Source organism: Falco rusticolus, chromosome 1, assembly GCF_015220075.1.
Source record: "Falco rusticolus isolate bFalRus1 chromosome 1, bFalRus1.pri, whole genome shotgun sequence".
In the NCBI taxonomy this organism is placed as follows: domain Eukaryota; kingdom Metazoa; phylum Chordata; class Aves; order Falconiformes; family Falconidae; genus Falco; species Falco rusticolus.
This window is the reverse complement of record NC_051187.1, coordinates 31,999,063-32,023,041: the sequence shown is the minus strand read 5'-3', so window position 1 is coordinate 32,023,041 and position 23,979 is coordinate 31,999,063. Positions and strand designations below refer to the sequence as shown.

Below are 23,979 nucleotides of genomic sequence, written 5' to 3'. Positions count from 1 at the left end.
AAAAATGGGGGAGCTGAACATCCCCACAAGCAGCGTTGTCTCAGTGGGGTCAGGGCAGCATCACCCCTGCTCCCCCCATCCCCACAATACCCATTGGTGATGGCAAACCCACCGCCAACCACTCTCCCTCTGCCCGCAAAGCCCTTGGTGGCCGGTGGCAAGCTCTGCCTCCACATTATATATCGACATACTATTAATTTCTATTTTTTTTCCCCGGTCCGTCTCCCTCTGCAACATCCATGGGCTCAAGGTGAGGCACGGCAGCGGCGCGGGATTGCCGCCGTGTGATAAATTACATTTGCGCGCCGGGTCCTTTTCATGGCTGGTGACTTTCCAGCAAAGCAATTATCACTGTAGAATGCGTAATAGCCTAATTAATTACTATTGTCAGGCTGGCCTCTGTGCCATGATTATACCTTCCAAAGCCAACTTTTCAAACATTTGGAAGCAGAAATATTATTATAATTGACTGACAAAATGGTAAAACTCCCCCGGCACAGCCGGTCCTCCTCCCGGCACGGCGGTGAGGACCCACTGTCTGAACGTCTCCTCTCCAAAGGCACAGGATTTGCATTGCACCGGCGGTGAGTTTATTCTTATATCCATGAGATCAAGTGCAGGATAAGTAGTGGGTTATTTCCATCTAAATACTGGTGGCAGTAAACCACAAATGAGCTCTTTTTCAGCGGAGAGGAACAGCTGTCGGGGGAGAAAGCAGCAGCAGAGACCCCAAATGTTGAAGAAAACTGATGAAAAAATTCATTCAAGCCTTCGCTATTTTCCTAGCTTTTTTTTTTTTTTTTTTTTTTTTTTTTTTTTTTTTTTTTTTTTTTTTTTTTTTTTTGCTGACGTGTAAAGAAGTCAGGGAAAGCGGGAGGGTGGTGGAGGAGTGAGGGGGGAGAGCCTAGGAGGGAGCCAGCGTCCCAGAGGAGAGCTCTGGGTGATGGGGGCTGGACTCCCCACGTAGCACCAGCCGCCTGCCAGGGAGCCCCCACCTCCTGCCAGGGTCCCTTTGCTGTCTTCCTGAGTGACTCCTTAAACCTGTCACACGTGCGCAGACCCATCGTGCAAGCACAGACCCATCATGCACACACAGAGACCCGTTGCACATGGACAAACCTGTTGCACTCTCACTGCACACACACACAGACCCATTGCACACCCACAAACCTACCACACAAACCCACCACACACACCCACAGACCCACTGCACACCCACGGACCCACTGCACACCCACAGACCCATCACACACACCCACTGTACACTCCTGCAAACCCATGGTGCACATGCACAAACCTGCTGCACACATGCAGGCAGACCCACTGCAGACCCACAGATCCATCACATCCCCACTGCAGACCCACAGACCCCTTGCACACCCACACAAACCCACTGCACACACACTCACAGACCCAACGCACGCGCACGCAGACCCGTTGCACACACAAACCCATCATGCACACACACGACCCGTTGCACACAGCTGCACAAGCCCATTGCACACATGCCCAAACCTACCAGACATGCACAGACCCACTTCACACACATGCAAACGCATTGCACACACCCACAGACCCACTGCACATGCACAGACCCATCGTGCACCCAGACCCATTGCACTCACACGCACAAGCCCACTGCAGATGCACAGACGCACGTTGCACACCCACAAACCCATTGCACAAACATGCACAAGCCCACTGCAGACGCACAGACGCATTGCACAGATGCACACTCATTGCACACCCACAAACCCATTGCACACTCACACAGACGCATCACACATACACAGACCCATCATACACCCACAAACCTGTTGCACACATGCACAGACCCACTGCACGTCTACAAACCTGTTGCACATGCATCCACAAGCCCACTGCATGCCCACAAATGCGTTGCACACCCACATAGACCCATCACACATGCACAGACCCATCACAGACATGTGCAGACCCACTGCACCCGGACAGACCCACCACACACCCACACGAGACCCATCGCACAGCCACACAGACCCACTGCACGCCCACAGACCCATTGCACACCCACACAGACCCACTACACACCCACACAGACCCATTGCATGTGGACACAGACCCATTGCACACCCACACAGACCCACTGCATGTGGACATAGATCCATCACAGACATGCGCAGACCCACTGCACCCACACAGACCCACCACACACCCACAGACCCATCGCACAGCCACACAGACCCATTGCACACCCACACAGACCCACAGCACACCCACAGACCCACCACACAGCCACAGACCCACTGCACATGGACACAGACCCCACACACCCCCACACAGACCCCACACGCACACACACAGACCCATTGCACACCCACACAGACCCACCACACACTCACACAGACCCACTGCACACCCACAGACCCACTGCACCCGCACAGACCCACCACACACCCGCACAGACCCATCTCACCCACACAGACCCATTGCACATTGTACAGACCCATCGCACGTGGGCAGACCCTATCCCATGTCCCCCAGCTCCTTCCACGGCACCCCCCGCCCATTCCTCCGACGGCAGAAGCAGCTCGCAACGTTTTCACAAGGCCAAAAAGCAATTCATGTCAAAAAGATCAATAATATAAAAATAAAGCCTGAGAATTCTAGTTAAAGGGAACATCATAGAAATATGTTGTTCACGTTCATGATTCAGAGATTAAAAAAAAAAAAAGAATCAATATAAGTTCTTCAGATGATGTTATTTCTAATGAGAAATATACCAAGACTGCTGCAAATAACTGCTTAACAGAGAAAAAAAATGCATTAATAATTTACTTTATAAAGCATAGGATCCTGAACGCAAGAAAATTGCTGCTGGTTCTTAATTTTGTTGTAATACTTCCTGACAAGTTCAATGACGCCCTGGCAAAGTTCCTGAGAGCGCAGTCAGAGAACGTTCAGCTCATTAGGTTATTTTTTCCCCCCTTTTTTCCGTAGCATCCCAGCCCGGCTGGCTCTGGGAGAAGGTGCCCGAGCTCTTCCCCTTCTTTGCACCACAGGATTTCTTGGGCTGAGCCCCCAGATCAGCGCCAGCCCTGCCAGCCCCTGCCAGCTACGAGCATCCTCCTGCCTCCTCTCGACACCGGTCCCCAGGTGAGCTACAGCCTCCAGCCACAACGCAGCATGCCAGGAAAATATTCCAAGCTGATTTTCCCATCCTCACCAACAGAATTTAATCCACCTTTTTTCTCCCGGCTGGTTTAGTTGGGGTTTTTTTCTTATGTTTTTTCCTTTATTTTTTCTTAGTTTATTTTCTTAGTGCATTTGCTGACAGTTGGCAACTCCAAACCATCTGCTACCGATGTGCACACTGAAACGAAAGGCTTCAGCATTGAACCCAGCACGGCTTGAAGGAGCAGGCTCATTTCTGACCGTTGGCATGAGATGCCACCCTGGCAGGCTAATTCCCAGCACGGCTGGATTTCTTGCAAGCCCATCAAATTATTTCCCTGCAAAATTATTGCCCTGCAAAAAATATGCAAAATTCCCTGGGTGGCTGGTGGCAGCAGTCCAGGTTGGCAGAGGAGACGGGCAGGGATGCACAGGGCTCTGCATCCCTGGCATAGATGAAGCAGGGCGATGAGGGGTTGCCACTGGTCCCTGGGTTCAGGATGGCTGGGATGGAGCTGGGATGGAGCCGGGATGGAGCCAGGATGGAGCTGGGATGGAGCCAGGCTGGCCCCAGCACGCGGGCGCACCCCGAGCATCACCAAGTTTCACCTCCCATTTAGCAGAACAAAACTTTTAATTTAGATGTTTTCATCTATCTATCAGACTAAAAAAAATAAGTTTAAAATAATGACTGTAATAAATGAAGGTAATTAATTGTAGTTTGTTCCTTTACTGTCTAGTCAGCTTAATTTTACCTTTTCATCTAATAATGAGAAAATAATTTTTGTGCTCTGAGGGTTAATGATATGTAACTGCAAGAGCTGCTAATTGCATGTTGCAAACTATTCATCAAAATCCCCATCTGCGCTACTTGATTATGTTTGCTAAATTATTGCTTTGAATTATCTTTCATAAAGCAACTTTTGTAATTAGCAGGGCTTTCGCTTTGCTCTTTTCTCCGTCGCAAGGATATTCAAACTTTGTCCGTCTCAAGCTGTTGCCATTAAACTGCGGTGGCGGGCAGCTTTTGGTGAGAGAAAGAAACTGCCCTTTAGCTAATCAGGGGGAGAGCGGGGGGGAAATAAAAGCTGGGCTTATTCTCTGCAGTTACAATTTATTCTCCTGGCCCTGTTTCTCCTTCCTCGAGGAAAAAATTATATAGGAAGGATGCAGGAGCCTAAATGTATATGAGATGCATTTGGGAATGGCAGAGAGAAATGGCCCGAAAAGCCCATCCGTCCCCATCCAGGTTAATATTTCAAAATGAATTTTTTTTTTTGCCTTCCCATTTACAAGAAGGAGCGGAGGGGGAACGCTCGCCATTCATCACCGCGCTTTTATGGGCTCCTTCCCGTGACGCAGATGATGTAGCACTCTGCTCTCCCTGGTTAATATTCATGGGGAGGGCTGAAAAGTGTGCTTTGTGGAGAAAAAAATATATTAAGGAAGTATTTTTAAAAATTTGAGAAAAGAGGGGGAAAGGGAGAAGGGGGGGAAAAGAGGGAAAAGAGAGGGAAGAAGGGAAAGGGAAAAGTATTTTAAAAAGGGGGGAAAAGAGAGGGAAAAGGAGGGGGAGGGAAAGAAAGAAAAAGAGAGAAAAAAGAGAAAAAGAGGGGGGGAAGAGCCCCCAGGGCCCTGTGCGCCTGGCCGCAGGAGAAGCGGCAGCACTCTGGTGTCCATCCCACTCTGCCTGGCACTGAGGCAGCTCAGAAACCCATCCTCAGGGGAGCAAAATCCACCTTTTAGGATAAAAACTCCCAAAACCTCCTGTGGAAAAAATACCCGGGGGGGAGGGAGGTGGCAGAGCCAAGGAAGCAGCTGCTGCCAAGCCAGGAATCGCATCCTGCTCTCCCTTACACCCCCATAAATCCAGTGCCACTTGGGCAGAGGAACAGACTGGGGCTCCCCAAAGGACATAGCTCATATTCTCATAGCGGATCTAATGAAGACTATCGGAAAAAATGCAGTATTTAAAAGACTGAAAATGTATTCCTATTGTTATCACTCTCTTTTATGTGTTTATGCATAGTGCATCGGAATGAATCAATACTGGATTGCCCTATAAATAAATGAGCATATCAGTAAACCCAGTAATAAAATGAAGTGATGAAAAATATGGAAATCAGTCGCATTTGTGTAAATCCACTTATTGTTTACTTTAATATTTTCTTATGCAGTTCCGTAGCTCCAAAGAGACAGATTTAAAATCAGGTAATGCTCAGCAGATGACAGATCCTAATGTGTCGCTGCTGGCAAGCTCAGAGTACCAGCAGCTCTCCAGGGGTTTCCATCGAAGCACATTAGAGGAGCAGAGAAAGCAGCCCCCAAAGAGAGAGCATTAAAAAGCCGGGGAGAAGAAGAGGTATCCTAAAGTGCAACGCATCTCTCAATGGCATCAGGGACCACAGCCAAGGCATCCACAAAGGCTCCGGGAATGTGGTAGGGGCACAGGGCTGGGGAGCACCCGGGGCAGGCTGGAGGATGAAGTGAGATGCCTTCTGCAGCAAGATGGTCAGTTGGGAACGTGTCGTCACAGCCTGGTGCTCAGCTCCTCCTCAGATCGCCCATTGCAACCTCATCTGGTGCATCCTGGCCACGGTGTGGCATCTCCTGGCCATGCTGTGGCTTCTCCTGGTCACACCACCACACCTCCTGGGCACATCATGGCAGCATCTCCTGGCCATGCCATGGCACCTCCTGGCCACATCGTGGCATCTCCGGGCCATGCATGGTATCTTCCAGTCACATCACGGCATCTCTTGGTCACACCATGGCACCTCCTAGTCACATCATGGCAGCATCTCCTGGCCACATTGTGGCATCTCTGGGCCATGCATGGTATCTTCCAGTCACATCGTGGCATCTCTTGGTCACACCATGGCACCTCCTAGTCACATCATGGCAGCATCTCCTGGCCATGCTATGGCACCTCCTGGTCATATTGTAGCACCTCCTGGTCACATTGTGGCACCTCCTGGTCATATTGTGGCATCTCCTGGCCATGCTATGGCACCTCCTGGTCACATTGTGGCACCTCCCGGCCACACCATGGCACCTCCTGGCCATGCTATGGCACCTCCTGGCCACACCATGGCACCTCCTGGCCACATTGTGGCACCTCCTGGCCACATTGTGGCACCTCCTGGCCACACCACGCCACTTCACAGCAGTGATGGCTCCTTCCCCAGCCTGGAAGCTCTCCAGACAGGGCCACCATCCCTGGTGTCCTGCAGGGGACATCAGGGAGCTCACTGGCACAAGGGCCCTGCCTGTACCCCTGCCCAAACGTGGCACAAGGGCCACCCAGGACCAGCTGGGGAGGGAAAGCAAATGGATTTTATCGGCTATAGAACCCCCTCAGGGGTTGGGGACAGTGACTCTGTGCCTCGGCCACACCAAGCTGGGTCCACTTTGTCCCTGCCAGGGCTCTCCCCTTCCCCTTGCAACCCCACAAGAGCCGACGGGGTGGGAAGGGGCTGGGATCATGCCTGGGACCATGGGGGCGATGGCAGATCCCACCTGCTTCCCTGCCCACCTCTCCTTCGAGCATCCCCCTATAACGCTGCCAGTTTTTCCTCCCACCCAGGCAAGCAGAAAACACCCCTCCCCACATGGCCTCTGAGGAAGCTATTTTAGAGTTGCTCTTTTTTTTTCCCTTCTCATCTTTTTTTACATTTTCTTTTTTTAAAAAAAAAAACAACCAACAACACATCTCCCCCCATCTGGGCTGTGAGCTGGGTGCCAGCATCTCGGCGCCGAATGCTCAATGTTTGCTTTTTATAAACGCCTTCAAACCAAAGTTTCCTGCCGCGCTGCCAGGATGCATCCAGGCGGATGCTGCATCCCCCTGTGCAGCCCCCATCCCCACCCCAGGACCCAGCCCTGCCCATTCAAAGGAGCTACCGCAGGCAGTGAGAGCCAGAAATCCCCACACCCCCAGGTTAGGGGCTCTAATTTGTCTTTGTGGCTAATTAGCTTCCCTTCTTGTTAGTCACTTACATCTATATGGTTCTCAAAAATCTAGTTGCCAGGGAGGGAAATCCGCCGTCCTGCCGAGTTAATTCTCTAACAGCAAATCTCCTGTACCTCAGGTAACATTTTTCTTAAATTCCCGGCTGAGTTCAATTAAATGTTTATGAGACTGTGTGCCTTCCCCCCACCACGCTGCCAGCACCAAAGCGACAGAATTAAGCTCCTTCTGGAACAAAACAAAAGGAGACAGGGGAAAAAAAACCAAAGAGGGGAAAGAAAAATAAAATAAAGGTGGTTTAGGAGGGCTGGGTTTTAAGGTTGCAAAATATAATTCCCCCGGACTGATTCTGCTCTGCGTCGCGCAGCCACGGTGCGTTGGTAATATCGACAAGGGGGTTTATATGAATAATTGAAGAAATTCTGTATTCCCCGCAAAAGAAAAGGCAAGCCGAGAGGGTTGTTGAGATAATCAGGAGCTCGCTAATCAATATTCTCAGCCCCAGCCTCCTCCTTGCTTCTCCAAAAGGAGCAGTGCCATAAGCTCATCAGTAACTGTAAAAAAAACATCACACTCCGAGTGTCAAAATAGTCAAGCGCAGCATATTGTATTGCCAGATTTCCCTCCCGGTCCACCCTGGTGCCAGATTACATCCATCAGCGGGGAGAGAAGCCGTCCAACGATGACTTACTTACGCTTAAGTGTTCATAAATAAGGTTTTTAAGATATAGATGGCTTTTTAATTTTGGTGGAATGGGGGAAAAAAAAAAAAAAAAATGATGGGGTTGATGTGATGCAAAGCGACCTGTCGGGTGCTCTCCGGTAAATCCTGCAGCCCGGCCGTGCCTGGGGACACCCCGGTCCCGATCTGGCTTGTATCGCAGTGAAAACAGCCAGAAAAAATTTACGCTGGCACCATAAACTGTGGCAAAGCCTTTGTCTGATGGGGAGATGGGGTGAGAGAACGTATCCCTGCCATGAAAACCTCATTAGACAGACTCTAATTACTGCCCTGCAGTCGGCGGGAAGGGACAGAAACCATAAAACCTGAGCTGGGGAGGAGGCTATTAATTGCTTTTTGATAAATTGGGGGCTGAGGTGCTGGTGGCAGAGGTCAGGAGGTGTCTGCATGGGGCTCAGCTGTGCCCTGAGCTCCGGCCACCACCAATGCACGTCCCACCCCCACCTTGCCCACCCTGAGCATCCCCACCCAGCTCCCAAAACGGGCACTTTGGGGGCAAACTGGGTTTGCAATGGGAAGAACCACCTGTGCCAGTATCAGCAGCTGGTTCCAGCTGCAGGACCTGTGGTTTGCTCCGTCTTCATGTCCCACCAAAATCTCAGGACGGTAACAGCCACACTTGGCGTGAAGCCAGCCTCGCACCCCGGCACTGCAGGGATTTAAGCTGTGACAGCCTGAATCACAGGGAACTAGCTCCTTCTGCCCTGGCATCACCAAAAAACCAGCCGGCCATGTCACGGTGGGACACGGGGCAGGATGACAGCCAGCACAGGGTGGCCACCACCACCATCCCCTGCTAGATGGGCCACGGGGCAAGCGGGGTGACCCTGGCCATCAATCAGCCCCTATGCCTTATGTAAATCCGCAATGCTAGAGATGTATGGAGCCAATTACCAGGGGTCACTGCCGCGTGTAAAATCCAGACAACGAAGCTCCCAGTCTGAAATGAATTTGCGCAAGATTGCAAGCTTACTGCCTTTTATTGGACAAAATAAATATTTCACTGTTATATAAAAAAATATTGGCGAGAAAGCAGATAAACCCAAGTCCTGTGTGTATACAGAGAAGCAGGGAGTGAAAAATGGCTGTCAGCATCTTTTTAACAGCCTTTGGTGCGGTACAGGAACACGGGTTGCGGAGGGGGTTTGATGATGGCAGTGGCACAGGGACACCAGGGGACCTCAGGGACCCCCATCCCAGACCCACTGAGGCTACACTGCGAATGGGAGTGATGCTGGCAGCGTGGTCCAAGGGGTTGTGTCTTGACCCAGCTGTGATGGAGAGCAACACATGGGATGCAGAAGGGGATGGGAAACCTTGGAGGCTCAGCACCATTCCCAAGAAGAAGATGCTGACGCCAAGCACCAGGCTGAGCCTGTGCCCACCACAGAGGAAGCCCAGGAGGATAGGGTCAGGAATGGCCTCGCCATACAGATCAATTCCAAATGCATTTTCCTAACAGTTTTCCCCAGCTTGTCCTTCTGGGATCATATCTGTCCTCATCTGCAGACCCCCGTGTCCACACAGGACATCCTTATTTCATGCTCACCAATATATCAACCCTTCCCTGTGACAATAAAGCAGGAGAAAAGAAAAAATAAAAAGCCTATAGGAATCAATACCTCTTTCTCTCTCTCTCTCCCTATATTTTATTAAAAACTTTAGCATCAATATTAATGTTTAAATCCTCACCAAGCTGAGTTTAATTACCTGTAAACTGCATACACAGCTACGCGGACTTTGCTCCTCGCCGCAGTAAATACAAGCAAGGAGGAGCAGTGCCCACATCTCCGAGCATCACCTTCCCACCCCTGCCGGCACAGCCATGTCCAGCCCCCTGGTCCCTCAGCATCACTCGCCAGGCAGGGAGGGGACTGGGGTGATGGAGCCAGAGCCATGACCTGCTCTGGGCAGGGATAGAGCTGTAAGGAGAAGGGGGAGAGAAGGGAAAAATTGGGATCTGGAAAGAAAATGATGCATAGATATAAAATATCTGGGGCTCTTGCAGCCGAAAGGGATCTGCTCTCAGCCACGACCGTGAATCGTAACATTTGGGAGGGGGGAAGGAGGGAGAGGCATTTGAATGGAGTCCATTAGCGGCTGAGGATGAATAACTGGCAGGCAGGAGGAACTGCTCCCAAGCTGCCAGCGAGGTCAGGCGGCTGGCACGAAAGGCCCGGAGCTGCCGGAGAAACCAAGCGGGGCTGGGACCGGACCCCATGTAACCCACCCAGCAGCCACCTCCTCCCTTTGCTCGCTGTGCCAGAAAAGAGAAATCCGGGCTCGCCGTGCCTTCCCAGCCGCTGCGGCTGTGCCGTGCTCGCACACCTGCAGCCGCATCCTTGGACCGATCCCTGCTCGGTCCCCACTGCTGCCACTGCTCACCCCAGGGACCATCCCAGGGCCACCGTGGTCCACGGTCCCGCAGCGCAGAGATACTGAGCTGCAAGGTCTCGGCATCGCAAATGGAATCGGGGTTTACAGCACGTTATCAAAAGAGCCGTAATGGGATCTTGCAGAGGGCAGAGATTTGAGACACACATCAGATTTCCATTCCTGGCGAGACAGGAAAAGGCTGTTTTTTAAAAAACACACATATATCAAGGGACGCTATCTGATGTGTCGTGCTGGCAGCTGCTCGCAGGCAGCTCCACCACCCCTGTGTTTTGCCATCCCACTCCTTACTGGAGGCCAAAGAGGGGCTGATGGAGGGGGCCAGCCTGGTCCTGCCCTCCCGGACCCCACATCCCTGCAAACTCCCTGGCAAATCCCTGCCCCCCCTCCGCCTCTCCTACATCCCACAGCCTCAGCTCCTCCCGGCCAGCTTCCTTAAGGCTCCTTCCTTATTACATCTATTACAGCAGCTTCCCAAGGCCAGGGCTGGGAGGGCGATGGTAGCATTCGAGGACTACACTTTCAGAATAATATTCATTACCATATTCATTCAGTGTTTATCTCGCAGATGTACGGATCCGTTACAATGGAGAAAAAAGAGAACTCAGAATTTGTTCTCAAAAGATATTCAAATTAGTTAATCAAGAGTCCTTTTATCACGTGTCTCATGTACCAGCAGCAACTATCCATCGAGATAAATGATCAGCTGCTAATAACTGATTACATTGCAGCAAGTGTTTTCTTATCCCTATTACCACCATGTTTAAAGACACTTTATAAATTTCTAATTATTGTAAATTGTTTCTCCTTTTGAAAACATCTTCCCATAGTCATCAGCTGTCAATTTCCCCTGAAAATCTCTCTCTGAAATGAGCTCATAGCAAGATACTCAGAGAAAACCCTTCCAGGCTCCCAGCCGGTGGGATGCAGCCCAGCCACCTCCACCCCGGTGCAGTGGGGGACCAGGATGCTCCTCCAGCCCTTTACAAATGGACCAGACTTGAAAGAAAAATAAAAACATCTGTAAGTTGGATCAATCCTGAATGATGCTGCCTTTACCTGCCGCACGAATGGGCCATCGCCCTGGATGGATTCGCTCTCCAGTGAACCACAAAGAAATAAATAAGCCAGCAGTATATAATAGGGCTCTTGACAAGTGCAAGGCACCCGCTCCTACAGACACTGGCATCTGAGGGGAGATCTGGGCTTGGGAGAGCCCTAAATAAGATCCCGCTTGCTCTCTGCGTATTTTACAGATGAAAGCTGAAATAGTTCAGAGGGTTTGAAGCCAACCAGGACTTTAAATCCAGCAGCCGGCCTCGAGCCGCTGTTCCAGCTGATTTCTGGGCTCCATTCATTATTGCAATCAATCAGCTTAAAAAAAAAAAACAAACTAACAAAAACCCACCACAAAAACAACAATAAACCGCTCTCTAAACTCTCTTAGACACTTTAATGGAAAAGCTATCTCCTTCCACCTTCCCTGGCCGTGACCGCAGGGCTGGAGCTGCAATCCTGGGCCAGGCTGCAGCTGGAGGGTCCGTGCTATGCTGGGGACCACGATGGCATGGGCAGAGTATCCATGTGCTCCTGGAAGGGACCCAGGATGCAATGAGCCTCCTGGCATGGTGCCCATGTGCCACTGCCAGTGCCACCACCTTGGGTGATGGGTGGCTCTGCTGGTGACATTCGCTGCCCAGGGACGGGGTGACTGGGACAGGATCGTATCGCAGCCATGCCCCATGGCACTGCCGGACCCTGGAGGTATTTGCCAGGGTTTGGCACTGCTGGACCCTGGAGCTATTTGCCAGGATTTGGCCAACTGCCTCCGTGCCAGAGCCAGTGGAGCCAAAGCTAGTGGCAGCTGCGCTGCAGAGGCATGGCATGGGAGGAGAAGGAGCAGGAAAAAGGCTGCCCGGGATGAACTCCCCCCAGAGCACCAGGGTGTCTGGCCAAGCACGTTTGCCGGGCAGAACAGGGCCCACAGCTGCCAGGAAAGGGAGGAGCAGCCAGTGGGACACAGAGCCTGACACGGAGCAGCCAAGGTCCTTCCCGGCTCCAGGGGGGCTCAGACCAGGGGAGGAGACGCCGCAGGCACCAGCCATGCCATTATACGCTTTATTGATGCTGTTCTGAAGAAAGCTAATCAATATATTAGATTTCCCAAAGAAAGAAAACACCAGCTGCCAGCAGCACATAACTCCTCCGCCACGGTGCATTTTTCCATCAAGCCCCGGAGCCGTGCGTGTCTGCGCAAGATGAGGTCACGTTCAAGAGGAGACCTCCCGCTTCCCCGGCGGCCAGGTCAGGGCCTGGGCCACGGCCAGCACCTAGCCACGTGGCAAAGCCCATGTCCCCCCTCCTTAGATTCAAATAAAAGTGTCAAATTCCCTAAATATCTGGCACCAGCACTGCCACGGTGTACGGAGAGACAGCCCAGCACCCAGCAGGACAGACCCAGCCCGGTCCAACAGGGGTCCTCAGGGACCCCCAGCCTCCAGTCCCAATGCCTCTGCATCCCTTGGTGGCCCCACAGCCCCTGGCGCTCATTTGGACTTCACCAAGGGTTCCCAAAGAGCTTTCCCCATCAGGAAGAACCATCTCAGAAACTGCCCTTTGCCAGCCACATTTCCCCGGCAGAGCCATTCCCATAGCACCGAATGGCCCCAAACGTGGCCGCTCAGCCATGCACCAGCACTGGGGAGAAATGGGAAAGCAGCAAAGCGATGGCTACACTTGGCCATAGCAGGATCCTGGCACACCAAACCCTGGCAAACCAAACCACGGCACCCAGCTTGCCGTGCTCCCTGCTGCCCACACCCCATCACTGCTCCAGGGAATTCATTCCTTAAAACATTAAAGCTGATGCTGTGCAGCTCCAAAAGCTGTTTAAAAAGGACAGGATAAATCCACGTTGGACCTAGTGCTCCACACTGGCAGGAATGTGGACTGACGTCACGGGGAATTGATTAGTGTTTTAATAGAATTAGATCATTGGGAGCATTGCAGACCTGTTTCAGAAACCCAAATGTTATGCAGATTTGCATTCAAAATCCTAAACCAGGGCGCATTTAAGCAAGGCAGAGTAAATGTCCCACATTTCCCCAGGATTATCTGAACCATATCAGATATAATCCAATGATCTGTAAAGTGATTATACCCAACTGAATATAAGAGATCTCTTCTGGTAATGCAATATTTCATCCAGCTGCAGACATTAGGAGGAGGCAAACAAAGGAGGAGATTTAATAAGTGGAAATAAAACTATAGGCAGAGATAGTTTTAAATATTTTTTTTTTGTATTGCATCTAATTGCAATCAACAACAGACATCTGACACAGTGACAGCATCAGCAAAATTGCTGCTGAGAGCACAGAATCTTTGTCTAAAAATAATCAGACATTCAGCGCACCACTGTTTGTTATAATGGTAATCGATGCTGGAGGCTTTGAATTCCATCAATTTATAGATCTGCTCTGTTCTGCCTGGTGATTGTGTTCTGCACACATCCACTCCGGCTCGGCGCAGGCAGCGCCGGGGCACTGTGTGATTAAGATAAGCTCAGATTCCTTTCATACATTCCTTATCAGCTCTAATTCTCCACCAGGCAGAGATGTTCACAGCAGTTAAAGATTAGTTCAGCTTCTCAGACGCCAAATCTGAGGGTATTGATCAATAAATCAAATCACAGCAATCAATCGCCCGATCCGAAGAGTCTAGCCGATGCATTATTACTGGCGCCTTTCGAAGCTGAGGCTTTTTCATGGGTTTCATCAAAACGCTGCTTCCCTGGCTCCCCGCCAGCTCCCGGGCTGCCTAATAGACTCCGCAGCAGAGGAGCTCCAGCCCAGCAGAAGAGCAATAAATCTCTCATCAAACAGCCGATAGAGAAACAAGATGAACATCTGTTTTGCTGCAATGAAACTCCTGTGTTCTTCAGAAGCTGCAAACCAGGTCTGACAGACCACCCCAAAGGCTGCTTTGCCTTCAACAAAGCAGCAAAGCAGAATATTTGCCGGTTATTTCAATCAGGTAATTTAAGAAGACTTTGCATTCTCCTCTCTGCAGCTGCCGGAGCTTTACAGACAGGATTCCTGCTCAGTCGATAATAAAAGCCATCCTGGGACCCTGTACTATGAAGGCAATTTTATGATACCCATTATGTGGCAATGTAACTTCATTAAAAGCTGTTTATTCCCTCTAAGCATTTTAAGCACTTTCCCTCACCCATAAAGAAGAGCCTCTTGGTGCACTGCAAAGGTTATTTGTATCGGGAGCTGCTTTCAGGTATTTCTTGCTGGGTACGAGGGTCGTGCCGGCAGTGGGATCCCCGGCAAAGGGGCTTCTCCTCCCGGTCAGCAGTGAGACGGGAGCTGCCAAGAGACAGCTGTAAATTATTTTTATTATACACTCAAGATGAGCTACGCTTACTGGAGCTGTGTTTAGGTGACATTTATTATGCCAGCTTCTTTTATAAATTAATATGGACAAGTGCCCCGAAAATCCACCCCTGCTGCGAGGATGGGCTGGCTCCTCTGCACACCCGTTTGCTCTTTCATTTGGGATAATTCGGGGTGTCTCAGCCCTGAGAGCTTAATTTTCTGACCTGACATTATAATTCAGCATCCAGAGGTGGAGCTGCAATCAGAGCAAAGCACAAAGCCAGACCCCATCCCGCAGCCCACCGCAGCCCTGCAGCGCGCAAGCCGCCTTGCTCCAAAGGAGGGACAAAATGAAATCCTTAAGAACAACCAAGCAACCCCTAAATCTCAAATTTAGTGCTCCTTAATCTTGCTGGTAACATTAAAAAAAACAACCGGAAAACCACCAAAAAAATCACAGTTGGGTCCCATCCTGGTGCTCAGCAAGGTATTCATTGAACAAGTCCATTCCTTGCAAGCACAGCCAATGGACTGGGATGGGTCGGGGATATTTTTCCCAAATGCTACCAAAACAAATCCTACATGGAGCTAAGGAGTTAACCCATGGTGAGGAAGATGCTTGTTGCCAGACAGGCTGACACAAGCAGGTGGGGCTCTGGGACATCAAGCTGGCCATCAGCAAAGGGCTGTTTTGCTCTGCTGGTACTCAAGAGCCAGTGAAACCACCTGGGCAGCCACCTCCTCGGCTAACGATGCATCCACAATTAGCCAGTGGCCTGGGAGAAATTATCCATCAAGCAGAGCAGGCTGGCCCACATTTGTAATTTCTGCTTAAAATAATGTGAATTAAAGAAGAGAAAAGGTGAGGAACGAGAGAGAGGGAAGTGATGGCTGGCAGAAAGGGTGTGAATCTCCAAGTTTTTGCTCCTGGCAAATTTTCCTTCTCCAGCCACTGAGGTTTTTCCCACTGCACAGAGGCTGTGATGTCTTTAGGGAATGGACCTAAAGGTCCACTTACTGCTGAACCACCTTGCATCGCTCTCACATCCTCCCCAGTTAATCCTCCCCAAAACACACCTCCAGGAACACACTCAAAGGGCACAGCTGCATCTTTAGCCATTAATAATCAGGAAAACCACTGGCATGTATATCCCTGTTTCAAGGAAAAGAAAATTCCCTCCTTACTACCTTCAAAAATCCTGCATCCTTCTCCAAATAAATGGGCACAGACTCGCATGGCTTGCGGGAAGAAAGCAGGGCAGGGCACACTCCTGCGCTCACTGCCCAGCACCGAACTCAACAGCAACAGTTCGATATTCTCCCATAAACATCCACGCAAACATACACAAAATCCTGTTAATGGCTCGGTATTTCTTTAAACAGAGTCGCCAAGGAAAAACAGAATTACTAGAATACATTTTAATTGATTTACAACAGCACTTAGTAACAGTGATAAAAGAAAAACTTGTTTTATTGGACCTCCTGCTAATTAGCTCAACTGACTCTAGGTTAGAAAAGTGTATCCCTCGCAACCCGGCACAACCCCGACTGGCACCCGCCATGAAACAGCTTTTATGCACAGAAAATCCTTTATAACAATCAGAGGAAAAACCGCTGCCAAATGGTTATTGCCAGGAGACAGCAGAGGAAAGAGGGCTGCTCCGAGGATGGAGCCACTGAACGGGATAAACCAGCCTCTCCGGCGGATTCGAGCATCCCCTTTCCATCCATAAACAGGCCTTTATTGCGACTTTGATATATCCTTCCCTTAACGACTTTTAAGGGCAGCAGATAAAGTCGAAAGAAGTGCAGAAGCAACCAGCAAATGTTTAATATTCAATAAATGTGTCAATTTTACATACGGAGGCAAATGGGGCTTTATTGAAGAATTGGTAAACTTCCTTGGAGGAAAGTAAGTGCGTTTTAGCCTTCAAGGGGTCCCCAATGAATAGAAATGGAATGTGATTTGTGATAAAACTCAGCTGCTCTATAAAAGACGTTAAATAAATGTTGCTGTTTCACTAGGGATATACAGAATTGATTGCATTATAGACTGATTTGAAGATGCACGCTCCCCGCTAGCTATCAGCTCGCTCCTGTGCGCTGCGCAGCCCCGTTCAGCATCGCCTCTATCTTGGCCTCTTAATACCTGTGCAGAATTTTCTGGAAACGCTTTAAAACCAACCTTCCCTGTAGTTTTGCCCACTACAGAATCCCGAGCATCAGCTGCAGCAGCACAGGGCTGGATCCACCCCAGCCTCCAGGAAACCCCAGACACTCTGGTGCAGGGTGAGTGCCGCCAGATCCACCCCGGGCAGCTCGCTTCTTCCCAAAATACAAGAGGCCCCTGTCATACACATCACTGTGGTTGACAGTGCAGAATCTGAAATTACCATTAAATGCAAACCTGCATTAAATGCAAAAATAACAGGGAATGGGAAGCAATTAAAAACATTTGCACCACCCAGCCCAAGCCAAGTCCCCATCCGCCTCGAGCATCCTCTGCCAGTGCTGGGGGATCTGACCCATTGGAGCTACGAGCGACACCCGGGAAGGGCAAGGCAAACAAACCAATCTCTGACAGACAAATGAGAGGCCAACGGTACCACCGCAGTGAGCGCAAACTGTGATATAATTGTGCTGCTGCTACATCATCTTTAATCAATAACATGATTGCGCACACAGCCCAAATCCCAGCCTCCGCCAAGAAACAGCATGTTGTTAAAAAGCCCAATAGCTTTTTCCCCGCTAATAGGTGGCTCGTTCCCTCAACCCTGCTGATTTTTTAAATAAACCTAAATTCCAATAATTGTTTAATGTTTATTTTTATTTAGCTCTGGTTCACCTACTCTGGCTCTCCATGTCAGAAATTGATATTTTGCTCCGGTGGCTGGGGAAAAAAAATAATAAAAAAAAATATTAGGAAACTGTTGGTTATGTCTCATCATAGTTAAGACTGTGCTGTAACCACAGCTCAGGGTGGCCTCCAGCCCACCGGAGGAATGGCTCTCCTCCCTCTAAATTCATAATTGCTCCACTTTTCCAGGGATCAACTTGCCTCAGGACCCTTGGGAAGGGCACGCAAGGGCTATCCCATAAGCATGGGATTTTTTTATCCCCATCCGCCCAATGAAAGCCTGGATTTGAGCCCCAAAGAGATGCTTTCACCTTCCGGGTGGATTTGTCCCTTTAAAATCCACCAGTGCTGCATGTCAGTGCTGCTGCCTCCCCGTCTGCCCCTGAGTGGGGTTGAAGGTGGTTCTGGAAAAGTACAGGAAAGCTACAACCAATTCCTTTAGGAGATCCATCACGTCAGATTAGCAACTTAGTTTCTTATTAGCTATTTTCCATCCTATCATATTAATATTTGTTTTCACTATACAATGCAGGAGTCTTATCATATTAGCAACTTTCACATCACATTAGTGAAAACAAATACTAATACAATACAATACTAATATGACATGATCTGATGGGAAATTGCTAATACAATAAGACTCTCCTACCATATTAGTACAGAAACGTTTGTGTGCCCCAGTTACAGCTCTCTTTGAACCAGGTAAATACCCAGCGTTTCCAAAAACAGCCACATCCATCGTGCATGCGTGGGATGGGGGGATGCGCAGGGCTGGGCACCATGGACCCTGTTCTGCCCCTGTAGTGCAGATGACCCACCGTAAATGCATTAAATTACAATGAAAATTCCTTATTCAGAAGTAAATTATGGAAATCTGGGTCCCCTGCACTGTGCAACCAGCTCGCCAGGACGGGGTCCCCCAGCCGTGGTGCTGGATGGAGAGCCAAGCCAGCCATCACGACCCAGGGACACTGCGTGGCTCTGGGAAACGTTGTGGCCTGAAAATTCGTACAAGCAATCATAATTTGAAAGAGAAATCCAATTAAACCAAAGAGCCTGTCACGTACTTTCGGCATTAGCAGCTGCCTCTCACCAAGCCCCCGATGCTCCCGAGCCCCCGGCACAAGCCCACAGCAGTGCCACTGGGAGCAGCTGCGGTGCCGGGGACTGTCCCAGGGAGCCAGAGACTCCGCAGCCAGTTTGCAGCAGCAACTGGTGCAGGGAGTGCATCCAAGATGCCAAAGGGGGAACGTCCCCAGGCAGAAACGTTACCAGGAGGAGGAGGAGGAGGAAAGCCAGAGCTTACACTGAGGAGAAAGGCTGGACCACAGGAAGCCCCGGTCAGCGTTGTGGTCCCTGAGACAGGGATACTCCCCTGGAGCTCGGCGAGTTCAAGCTCAGCACCCGCCCAGGAATGAAATACGATGCACTCATTAGAAAAACATCTTAACATACTGGTTTCATCAGGCAGACTTCTCCGGCTGGGGCAGATGGCCCCGGCAGGAAGGCTCACCCTCCCACGCCAGCTTTATTTCCCCCTTGCCTCCAGCACCTGGAGCCATTTTCCTGCTCTTCTACTTCAGTTCTCCCACAGGTCCCACCTAACATCTCCCAACCTTTGGCCGTGAGCTTCAGGCTCGAAAGCAGAGAGGGGTTTCTCACCCCAGCTCCTTGGCAAAGCATCTCCGGAGCCTCTCCATGGCTTGGCATCGGCACACACCCAGGGATGCTCTGTGCGCCCTGGCCAACTGTGCCACCAACCACTGCAGAAAGCAGCACGGAGAGAGGCAGGCAGCGTATCTCCTTCGAGCAACGCTCAGCTTCAGCACGCTCAGCAATTTTCTATTCTCTCAGCAATTTTCTGTTCTACTGAATTAGTAGTTTGTATTGAATTAGTATTCATTTTCCCTAATATGATATATAAGCGTAATCATGTTAGTGACTTTGATATCGCATTAGGCTCTACCGCCGGCATGCATCCCGGCCCCAGCAGTGCCGGGTGGGTAGGAGCCTTAACCTGGGGGGGGGGGGGGCAGATCCTGCTCTCTCCACCCTCCCCCACGACTCCCCCAGTCCTGGGCTGAGCTCCCTACTAGGGGCACAGCCAGGGCAAGATTTCCCCGCTTGCGCTGGTGAGATGCAACCCGAAATAAAGGGTGCTGCGTCCTGAGGGATAAACTCTTTCACTCAAAATAACAAGATTCCTGAAGGCAAAAGCTGTAGCCGCACAGCAGCAGCCTAGCAGCACCCGCTCCCCAGGGATGCGTCCCTGGGGGCTCTGGGGGCTCCTCTCCTTGCAAAGCTGTGACAATTTGGGAATTAAAAGCTGAGGAGCCAGTGGGATGCAGCCAGGCAAGTGGGGGTTACAGCAGGGCTTGGGGATGCTTGCTTTGTTGCGGCTGAGAGCTGGCATCCTCCCATGGGACAACCCCAGCCAGCACTGAGCCTGCCTCAGTTTCCCCATCAGGACAACAAAGGGCTCTGCAGGGCCCTGTCCTTAATTAGTTGATGAAGTTGCAACGAGTGCAAGCAATAAGAGGGAGGTGGCGGGGGGCACAGGGAAGGTCCCTGCCCCGTGGGGCGCAGTGGCATCGGGGAGGGAGGGAAGGGCACCAGGGCCAGGACAGGGCCACCAGCAGGCACAGATCGGTGGCTCCGGAGCCGATCCCGCACGGCTCAGCATGCTTGGCAGCGGGACAGGAACGGGCTTTATGGCAGGATTACTGGCTCCGGAGCTGCATCGCCAGCGCGCATCTCCCTGCTGCTGGTGCAGAGCGACCGGGTAACAGTTAGCGATCTGCCGCATCCCTAATTAGCTCTTTTATGGACTCAAATAAATTGTCTTCGCGTTAACATGAAAGTGTGTTTCTTTTAATCCGCTGCCCACGAGGCTCTGATAGCATCATGCCTGCGCCTCCAACCGAGATGCTACCGCCCGCTGCGGGTGTGAGCAGTGCTGGGATGGACTGAAACAGCACCGGGGCTGGAGCAGAGCTGCTGCTAAGCATCAGTCAAGAGACAGATCAGAGTAGTCACGCTGTCAGATCAGCACGTTTTATATATATATTTTTATAGAAATATTGAAATTTATGTATAGACCTCCTACCTGCTGATGCTAATGCAGATGTGCCAGGAGAGCCCACAGGTCCCAGCACTGAGCGCCCAACCCAGAGCCCAGAGGTTACCCCAAGAAAAGTGCTCCCAGCCATGCACAGATGCCTACACGCGCGTGCAAACACACACAGATGCATATTTTAAAATCTGAAGAAAATCCTGAGTCTTCACTGTCAGTGCTGTATATCACTTTGAGATATATACCATATTAGCAAAAAGAACTGAATTATATTGCATTCATGATGCAATTAAACACTTCACTAGGAATCAATGTAAAACTGATGAGGCCTGAAAGTAGTGCATATGGCTTAGAACATTATAAAACATTACCTTCACTCAAATCCTTTTCAGTAGCAATTTAAATCTTCTTACAGTTACTGCTGCCAATGGTAAACCATCTACTGATTCATAACAGTGCATGGGAACGAATGAATTTTTTTAAAAATTTATTCAACTACTAAATTACCCATGAAACCGGAATAGCTGACAGGAGTAATCTGAATTATTATTAGCTCTGCAAGTATTCTGCATTAGCCAATTTAAAACCACGGCTCACAGGCAGAAACCAGTTAGTACAGGCAGGGTGTTAAATGACTGCCATAGTTCTTCATTTTACTGCTGCTTACGTTTAAAGGTCAAGAGATAAAAATTACATATGACTGCAAACACAGAAAGGGTGTTTATCTTTTTTTTTTTTTTTTCCTCCCCCCTATGAATCAGGTCAACCAGAAACTTTAAAAACATTTGGAGATACGATTGTATAAACCACTATGCCTCTGAACGACTCCAGGATTTAGGAGGGGGTTGAGGAGGCTGCACCGAGGGGGGCTGTTCTTCCTCTTCACCCTCATCACCATAGCTTTCTGTGCCAGAAAAATGGGAGAAGGCAGGGATGAGATGTTCCTGTCCTCTGAAACATGCCATGGCATCATGACCCAACGCCCAGCTGAGCTGCAGCTGCAGGGATGATGGACTTCACTGTCCTGAAGGGTTCCATCGGTGAGGACCGGTGGTGGCTGGAGGAGCTCCCCGAGCCCTCTCCATCACCTCTGCTGCGGGGCCAGCACTGGGACCCGCTCACAGGAGGATGAGCAATTCAGCCCCAGCTGAAATCCCTGCTGGGCTCCTAATCCACAGGCTGATTAGTCCGAAAGCAAAACTACCTGGGGATCTGGGCACCGGCTGCTGCCGGCAGCAGCAGCCGGTACGGCAGGGGAGACCCTGGGCCCCCCCAAAACAAGGGAAATGGGTGGTACCCAGGGGCAGGCACCCACCGCACCCTAAGTCCCCCCCATTTAGAAAGCCCTGCCAAGGAGACAGCAGCCCCCTCGGACACCAAATGTGCTGCTCAGCTCCCAGCATGGGCACCGCAGGGTCCCCACCTGCCCTTCTTGGGGGCAAACAAGGTGTCTGCCGACCCCCCAAACAAAGGCAGCAATGGGCGAAGTGATGCCGAGAGCCGCCCTGCATCCCACAAGGATCCCACCGGTCGCTTTGCCCCCTTTCCATGGATGAAGAGGGCAGGACGGGGCGGGTTTCCAGGCAGAAGCCCCCGGTGCCGGCACGGCACAGAGGTGGTGTCTCTTTAACTGACCATAACACTGCATCATCCTTTCTCTTCCTATTTTCAGTTTTATTAGCAAAGCAGCACAATGTTTATACTAGTGGGTATTACATTTGCCAGAACAATTACGGTATGACAAATGGCACATCAATGTAATCCATCAACTCAGCCGAGACAGGAATCCTTTATCCTGGGCTGCCATTAATTCCCAGCCGGGTCTCTGGGGTCCCATGCGTCAGTAACCATGACAACCTGGGGGACGCCAGGCAGCGATGGCATCTTGCCGGGAGAGACGGGCACCCCAGCAGGGCACTGGGATTTCACCTTTGGTGCTGGCACGTCAGCCTTGGGATTGAACGTGGGGGGTATTTGCATGGTGAGACCCCTCCGTGCAGCATCTGGACCAGGCAGGAGCCCAAAGTCAGTGTGGGGACACCGGGAGAAGCCATAGGGGATGGTGGCATGGCAGGATGGTGGCACAGGGGAATGGTGGCACAGCCCAGGCTACAGCAGACAGCTCCCACGTGGATTCTCCAGTGTCTAATATGATGACTCTGCTCACGCCCCCTCTCTCCATACAGCACAATCGTGGTTTTCTCTGGCTCATTTTCATGAAAGGTTTTGGAGTATCTCTTAACACACTTAGATCTCCAACATTTGTGTTAAAATTAACCGAAGGAGTCCAATGTTACTGAGCAGGATGGACATCAAGAACCAGACTCAGCCCTGCAGGAAGCCAGGCGCGGGGCTCCCTGCCTGGTGGCACGTGGCGTGGGCCAGTGGCGATGAACACCATGGAGCTCACCATGGCCAGACACATGACAGGCCAGTGGTGCTCTGACAGGTGGGAAGCCAGCAGCACATCCCACTCCACACAAGTGCCAGTTGGGAGGATGGCTGGAGTGCTCCTGCCCAACCCTATGCTTGGGGCCACAATCCCGGTCAGCTCTGGAGACCTCCAAGGATGGAGGTCCCAGCATGTCTCTGGTCCAAGGCTGCACCTCTCCATGTGGATGAGCTTTTTCCTTCTATCTGCATCCTCCAGGATGGAGACCCTTGTCCAGCACAGCAACCTGGGAGCACACATCTTTAGGGTGAGGGCTTGTATGGTTAGAGAAACACCCACTTGGCACAAGCCGATGGATTTGGGGTCTGAACAGCCAGCAGAGACCCCTCCCCTGCTTCCCACTGACCATCTCTGGGAGGTGACTGCAACTTCCGTAAGTTTCTACAGCCCATGGTGGGTCTGAAGCCATGAGCAGCACCTGCAGCATGAGACAGGACCGCACCTGCTCCTTGAGCACCCAGTCTGGATGTAACCACACATCTCAGATCACAGCAGGGCAAACGCCACAACAGCACCAAAGTTCATTACAAGACGAGATATGACTGCACCGACCCCTGCCCAAAACCACCTGCCCCCCTCAGTGACACCTGGGCAGGCACAGCCCCTGCCGGGCTCCCCGGACCCCACACTGAGAGATGCCCCCAGATGTTCCCTTCCCACTTGCGAACACACAGCTTGGCCACAGCTTTACCAAAAAATGAAGACAAATTCCACCAGGCAAGAATTCCCAGGGGCCAGCACATCCCCCAGGTAATGAAAGGAGCCAACTGCTGCTACTAGAAAGCCAAAACCAAGAGGAAAAAAAAAAAAAAATCAAACCCTCCCCACGGCCACACTCTCTGAAGCACCAAGGGGTTTCTCCTCCTTTGCCAAGTCAATCTGGCCCTGGCCCAAAGATGCATGCAGACAGCCGCAACTACCTCCCCTGTTTCATTAAGCCATTACCAGAATCATCT

General features: G+C 50.9%; 1 protein-coding gene and 1 long non-coding RNA gene across 10 annotated transcripts in view; both read right to left on the bottom strand.

The window, feature by feature from the left end:
- Nucleotides 1–23,979, bottom strand: part of CUX2 (cut like homeobox 2) — a 69,163-nt gene that overhangs the window by 21,178 nt on the left and 24,006 nt on the right. The gene's annotated exons all lie outside the window — the stretch shown is intronic.
- On the bottom strand, nt 5,285–23,634 carry LOC119142519. The gene is made up of 2 exons (XR_005102312.1): nt 6,188–23,634; nt 5,285–6,124 (listed from the first exon to the last, which is right to left on the bottom strand). It is a non-coding gene; the product is annotated as an uncharacterized LOC119142519 (long non-coding RNA).